A 7,368-nucleotide genomic window follows, 5' to 3' on the forward strand; every position below is an offset into this window, starting at 1 on the left:
GAAAACATGTTTCCTGCCTACTGGTTTTATTGTTTAATAATAATAATAATAATGATAATGTTGGTATTTGTTAAGCGCTTACTAGGTGCAGAGCACTATTCTAAGCGCTGGGGGAGATACAGGGTCATCAGGTTGTCCCACGTGAGGCTCACAGTTAATCCCCATTTTCCAGATGAGGAAACTGAGGCACAGAGAAGTGAAGTGACTTGCCCACAGTCACACAGCTGACAAGATAATAATCGCAGTATCGGTTAAGCACTTAGGATACGCCAGGCACTGTATTAAGCGTTGGGGCGGATACAACGAAATCAGGTTGGGCCCACCTGGGACTCACAGCCTCAAACCCCATTTTCCAGATGAGATAACCGAGGCACACAGAACTTAAGTGACTTTCCCACTGCGACACAGCAGGCAAGTGGCGGAGCCGGGATTGGAACTCATGACCTTCTGACTCCCAAGCCTCTTTCCACTGCGCTCACGCTGCTTCTCTAAGCTATTTAACTAGCAAGGTATTTGATTTTCCAAATCGCGGCGACCTGATGTTTTCTAAGAAGTGATTAGGAAACCGGGAAGCCAGAAGGCCGTTTATAGACCCGGAGATCCGACGGACTTGGACATCCGAACCGGGGCTCCGAGGGAAAGCGGAACGTTAGCGCAAGCTGAGCGCTCCGCAGAGGTCACTTGTAAAACGGGGGTAAAATCGGCATCCCCACGTGGGGCAGGGACTGCTTCCGACCCCGGCGCTTTAGGACAACCCTCGGCACACAGTTAGGACTTGACAGATACCATTACCAAGGGAAAAAAAGTCTAAATTCTCCTGGAGCAGTGGAAAGAGCCCGGGCTTGGGAGTCAGAGGTCATGGGTTCGAATCCCGGATCGGCTGCTTGTCAGCTGGAGGACCTTGGGCAAGTCACTTCACTTCTCGATGCCTCAGTCCCCTGCAAAATGGGGTGAAGACCATGAGCCCCACAAGGGACAACCTGATGACCCTGCATCTCCCCCAGCGCTTAAAACAGTGCTCGGCACATAGTAAGCGCTTAACAAATATCGACATTATTGTTATCATTAGTGGCCGTCTCCTAAACTCTTTCTTCTGACCGCTTTGGTCTGGGCAAAGGAGAGTGGGAAAGGGGACCGGACCGGTTAGCGGAGGGCTCGGGACAGAGAATGGGAATCCCTCCCCCTCTCCCGATCCCTGACCGCTGTTCTTTCTCAATCCGTCCATCAGCGGTATTTACTGGGCACCTCCTGCTGCAGGCACGGCACGGCGCTAAGCGCTTGGGAGAGTCCAGCCTAATGAAGTCCTTCTCCCGGCCATGGCTGAGGGAAACATTTAGGATCCAGACAGGGAATCCTTCTCGTGGCTCAGTGGAAAGAGCATGGGCTAGGGAGTCAGAGGTCACGGGTTCGAATCCCGGCTCCGCCACTTAGCTGTGTGAACTTGGGCAAGTCACTTCACTTCTCTGTTCCCTCCTCCGTAAAATGGGGCTGAAGACGGTGAGAGCTACGTGGGACAACCTGATTACCTTGTATCTACCCCAGCGCTTAGAAGAGTGCTTGGCACATAGTAAGCGCTTAAGAAATACCAACACTTTATTTTTTACTTATTTCTTTTTTTTACAATATAACAACAGACGCATTCCTGCCCACAACAAACTCACCGTCTTCGACACCATTAGGAACTGTTAACCGTTAGAGGCCTAGAACAAGGCTCTGCCCACAGCAGGTGCCCAGTACAGTGGGCACTAGATGCCCGGTACCGTGTCCTGTACACAGGAGGCCCCCTTTACAGCACTCTGCATACAGCAGATGCCCAGGGATGGCAACTCCTGTCGTAAATGACAGGACAAGTCTCAGAGTGGTCACGAATCGATCCAATGTACTTTCTGAGCGCTTACTGTGCGCAGACCTGCGTACTAAGCACTCGACAGGCACACACAGATAAGTACTTGAGCGAATACAAAATAGCAGACTAGGTAGGCATAGTCCCCGCCTATAGAAGGTTTACAGTTTAGATGTGAAGCAATGTGGCTCAGTGGAATGAGCCCGGGCTTGGGAGTCAGAGGTCATGGGTTCGAATCCCAGCCCGGCCACTCGTCAGCTGGGTGACTGTGGGCAAGTCACTTAGCTTCTCTGGGCCTCAGGGACCTCATCTGGAAAATGGGGATGAAGACTGGGAGCTCCACGTGAGACAACCTGATGACCCTGCATCTACCCCGGCGCTTAGAGCAGTGCTCTGCACAGAGTAAGTGCTTAACAGATACCAACATTATTATTATTATTACGCGGAGACAGACATTAAAATAAATTATAGATAGGTACATAAGTGGTGTGGGGCTGAGGGTGGGAGAATAAAGGGCACATAACCAAAGTGCAAGGATGATGCAGAAGGGCCTTCAAAGCCCTACCTGGAGGCTCACCTCTTCCAGGAGGCCTTCCCAGACTGTGCTCTCCTTTCCTGTGCTCCCCCTCATCGCCCCTACCCCATCCCTCTGCTCTACCCCCTTCCTGCCCCACAGCACTTGTATACATTTGTACATATTTATTATTCTATTTATTTTATTAATGATGTGTACATATCTATAATCCTTTTCATTCTGATGCTATTGATGCCTGTCTACTTTCTTTAGTTTTGTTGTCTGTCTCCCCTCTTCTAATAATAATAATAATAATTACGTTGGTATTTGTTAAGCGCTTACTATGTGCCAAGCACTGTTCTAAGCGCTGGGGTAGATACAAGGTAATCAGGTTGTCCCCCGTGGGGCTCACAGTCTCCATCCCCATTATACAGATGAGGCAACTGAGGCACGGAGAAGTGAAGTGACTTGTCTAGACGGTGAGCCCGTTGTAGGGAGTGTCTCTATCTGTTGCTGAATTGTGTTTTCCAAGCACTTAGTACAGTGCTCTGCACGCAGGAAGCACCCAATAAATATTGGGAATGAATGCGAGGGAGTAGGGGAAACGAGGGCTTGGTTGGGGAAGGCCTCTTGGAGGAGACTTTCTGTTACCAATTTGTACATTCCAAGCACTTAGTACAGTGCTCTGCACATAGTAAGCACTCAATAAATACTATTGAGTGAATGAATGAGACGTGATTTTTTAATGAGACTTTTTGAAAGGTGGGGAAGGAAGTTTCAGGCCAGAGGCGGGTCGCGGGCGAGGCGTCGGTGGCCAGATAGGCAAGATCAAGGTAGAGTGAGTAGATTGGAATTAGAGGAGCAAAGTGTGCGGGCTGGGTTGTAACAGGAGATACAATGGCAGAGGGGGGGAGGCAAAGTGATTGAATGCTTTAGAGCCAAGGGTGAGGAGTTTCTGTTTAACGTGGAGGTGGATAGGCAACTGCTGAAGGCTCCTGAAGAGTGGGAAACCTGAACTGAATGTTTTTGGAGACAAATTATCTGGGCAGCAGAGTGAGATATGGACTGGAGCGGGGAGAGACAGGAGGCAGGGAGGTCAGCAAGAAGGGTGATACAGTAATCAAGGTGGGATAGGCTAAGTACTTGCATCAAAATGGTCGCAGTATGGATGGAGAAGAAGGGAGGATTTTAGTGACGTTGTGAAGGTAGAACTGACAGGATCTGGTGACAGACTGAATCTGTGGGTTGCATTAGAGATGAATCTAGGTTAATGCCAAGGTTACCGGTTTGTGAGACAGGGAGGACGGCGGTTTTGTCTGCAGAGGCGGCAAACTCACGGGGAGGACAGGGTTTGGATGGGAGAAGATGAGGAGTTCTGTTTTGGACAGGTGAGATCCGAGTGGGCCACCCAAGTAGAGAAGTCCTGTAGGGAAGAGGAAATGTGAAACTGCAGAGACGGAGAAAGAGCGGGGCTGGAGATTTGGGAATCATCCACATAGAGATGGGAGCTGAAGCCAGGAGACAGAATGAGTTCTCAAAGGGAGTGGGTATAGATGGACAATAGCAGGTGACCCAGAACTGGGCCCTGAGGGACTCAGAGTTATGGGGTGAGAGGCAGAGGAGGAGCCCACAGATGAGATTGAGAATGAGCAGCTGGAGAGATAGTGGAGAGTGTCAGTGAACCTACGATTAGACGATGTTTCCAGGAGAAGGGGGTGATTTACGGAAACAAAGGCATCTGAGCAATCAAGGAGGATGGAGGATTGAGCGGAGGCTGTCGGGTGTGGCAAGAAGGAGGTCATCGGGTGATTGGTGACCTTTGAAAGGATAGTTCAGTGGAGTGCAGGGGGCTGGATTGGAGGGGATCCAGGAGAGAAGCGGAGGAGAAGAAGTAGAGGAAGCGGGTGTAGACAACTCGTTCAAGGAGTTGGGAGGGGAAAGGTAGGAGGGAGATGGGGCGATATCCGGAGGGAGGTCACGGGAAGGGCTTCTTTTCAAGCAGGGGAGACACGAGCACATTTGAAAATTGTGGGAGAGAAGCCATTGGAGATGAAATAGTTGAAAATGGCAGCCAGAGAAGGGAGAAGGAAAGGGGCAAATGTTTGGATAAGGTGTGGAGCTCGGCTATGGGGGGGAGAGCCAACCTGGGGCATAGCCATTGCACGCCTAGCCTGGGCAGTGGCTAACGAGCGGAAGGCAGTCTGCTGCAAGTCAAAACTCTCCTGTGCTGGGAAGGAGCAGCAGCGTGGCAGAGAGTCGAGGGCAGGGACTCAAGTTTACTGCGTGGAAGAAGGCAAAGGGAAACCACTTCCGGATTTTTTAACCAAGAAGACTCGTTGCCAGAATGATTGCAGATGGACAGTGGGGCATTCTGGGAGAGAACTCAACAGCAGAAGACATGATGAGATAAGATCTCCTCTTGAGGCAATGCTGGGAAAGATGGGAGAGTCCAGAAAGGAACAGGGGAAGGGAGGGACTAGAGAGGAGCAGGGGAGATCGCTAAGAATGGAGTAATAATGTGGCTGGGTGGAGGAGAGGGCAGGGTTCAAGAAGACGAGGATGAATTTAAGATGATCAAGGCTGCGGGTTAGTGAGGGGGTTGAGTTCCGTACAGAAGGGGGTGTTGAGGGCATCGATTACTGCACCAAAGGAAGGTAGTTGGGGGATGGAGATTAGATGGGGCACGATGATTTGAGAAAATTAATGCGGGGTCCAAAGATCAGCGGTCTCCATGGGAGAAAAATACAGATTTGAGAGGAGGAAGTTGTGGTCGGATAAAGGGATTTCAGAGTTGGTGAGGGTAGAGATTGTTCAGTGACTAGAGATGATGCGATCTAGCGTGTGTCCAAGTTGATGAGTGGGCAAGGTGGGGTGGAGCAGGAGGTCAGGAGAACGGAGGGGTGATACAAAATGGGCAGCGGAAGGGTCGTCGGGAAAATCCACGTGGACGGTTATCAATGGAGAGTGATCACGGACGGTGATCACGGATCGATGCAGAGATGGAGAAAAGGAACTGAGAAAGGGAGCGACCTGGTTCAGAAAGTTGGAGGTGGGTCCTGGGGGGCGGTCGAGACCAGGACTAGTAACTGGATTGTCTCTGTTGCCGAGTTGTCCATTCCAAGCGCTTAGTACAGTGCTCTGCACATAGTAAGCGTTCAATAAATACTATTGAATGAATGAATGAGTGGTTGGTAGAGGCGGATGATTTGGGTTTCAAAGGAAGGGAAGGAGGGAAGGCGAGACGAGACCGAGAACTGAGGTGAAGGAATTGATTATCGTGCTAGTGTTTTGCACCTTGACCGACGCACGCTTCGCCCACGCCAGACGAGCCTCTGACGGAATACCGATGGCAACGAGCGGGTGGGTACGGCACTTCCGCAAAAGGCATGCACGACTGGGACGCGCAAACCCGTCGCCGACCAAAGCGGCCGCGCCGTGGAACGGATGCTGTGGCTGAGCCCAAGGGAGGGAGCCAGTTCAGAGTTCGGATCACAGGGAATACCCAGGAAGGGGTTCTGTACTTGGGAGGCGCCCAGTCGACAGTCTGTAAAGGGAGCCAGGAGCTAAATTTGGGGAGTTGGTCTGTGCTGAGGATCGGGGAAAGTTGGGACTTGGCTCTCTTCTCTTTGGGTGCTCTGTGAGGGGAAGAGTGAGTGGGTGAGTGAGTGAGAGAGGGAGGTGTCCTTCTTTCTCTCTCCCATTCCTTTACCTCCACCTTTCCTTCTTTCCTCCTTTTCTCTCCACACTTCCCCAGAGCTCTCCCCTCTCGTTTCCCCCTCCAGTTCCCCCTCTACCACCTCCTTGTCCTCCCCATCTCTCTCTGCCTCCTCTTCCTTCCCCTCCCCCTCCATCTCTGTCCCCTTCTCCTGCCTTCCTTCTTCCGTGTCTGCTGGTCCACTGACCCCATCCCCATGGAAACCTCTCCCACTATCATTCTACCTGCAAGAAATTAAAAAAGAGAACACTCGTCCCCACTGTCATATCCTTTGCTGCTGTTTCATAACAAGGGACCGGGTCACTAATGATTTTTCAGATAATTCCTTGGCATTTGGCAGCATTTTCAAAGGGCAACCCACTATCTCTTCTCTGTGCCTCAGTTTCCTCACCTGCACGATGGGGATTAAACCCTACTCCCTCCTACTTAGACTGTGAGCTCCATGTGACACGGGGACTGTGTCCAACTCGATCAGACTGTGTCACCCCCAGCGCTTGGGCAGTCGGTCAATCGTACTTAATGAGCGCTTACTGTGTGCAGAGCACTTTACTAAGTGCTTGACTGTAAGCTCGTTGTGGGCAGAAAATGTCTGTTTTCTGTTGTACTGCACTCTCCCAAGCGTGCTCTGCCCACAGTAAGTGCTCGATAAATAGGACTGAATGAATGAATGAGCAGAAGCAACAATAATAAACAGACGTATTCTCTGCCCACAGTTATTATTATTATTGTTAGGCCTAAACTACAACAATAAACAGATGTATTCCCTGCCCATAGTTATTATTATTATTATTATTAGACCTTCCCAGACTAAGCCCCACTTTTCCTCATCTCCCTCTCCTGTGTCGCCGTGACTTGCTCCCTTTGCTCTCCCCCGCCCCGACCAGCCCCACGGAACTTACGTATTTATCTGTGATTTTGTCTGTATTGATGTCTGTCTCCCCCCGTCTAGACTGTGAGCTCGCTGCGGGCAGGGAATGTCACCGTTTGCTGTTGTACTTTCCCAAGGGTTTAGTACGGTACTCTGCACACAGTAAGTGCTTAATAAATATGATTGAATGAATTAAATTAAGCCCCTCTAAGGGACTCCTGCTCAGGAATGAGAGTGGCAAACCAGGCCTAGCTTTATCCCCTGCGTTCTCCCACCACCTGGGGAGGGTGGGATGGGCAGAGCCTGCGGAGTGGGCAAAGATGGGGCCGAGGGAGCTGCTGACCCCAACCTGCTGTGCCCCACCTCGTGGGCACTGGGCCCGAGCAGCGGGTCACGGTCCGGGTGGGTGCGGGTCAGACCGCCAGGAG

This window comes from Ornithorhynchus anatinus, chromosome 6 (assembly GCF_004115215.2).
Source record: "Ornithorhynchus anatinus isolate Pmale09 chromosome 6, mOrnAna1.pri.v4, whole genome shotgun sequence".
Taxonomy (NCBI): Eukaryota; Metazoa; Chordata; class Mammalia; order Monotremata; family Ornithorhynchidae; genus Ornithorhynchus; species Ornithorhynchus anatinus.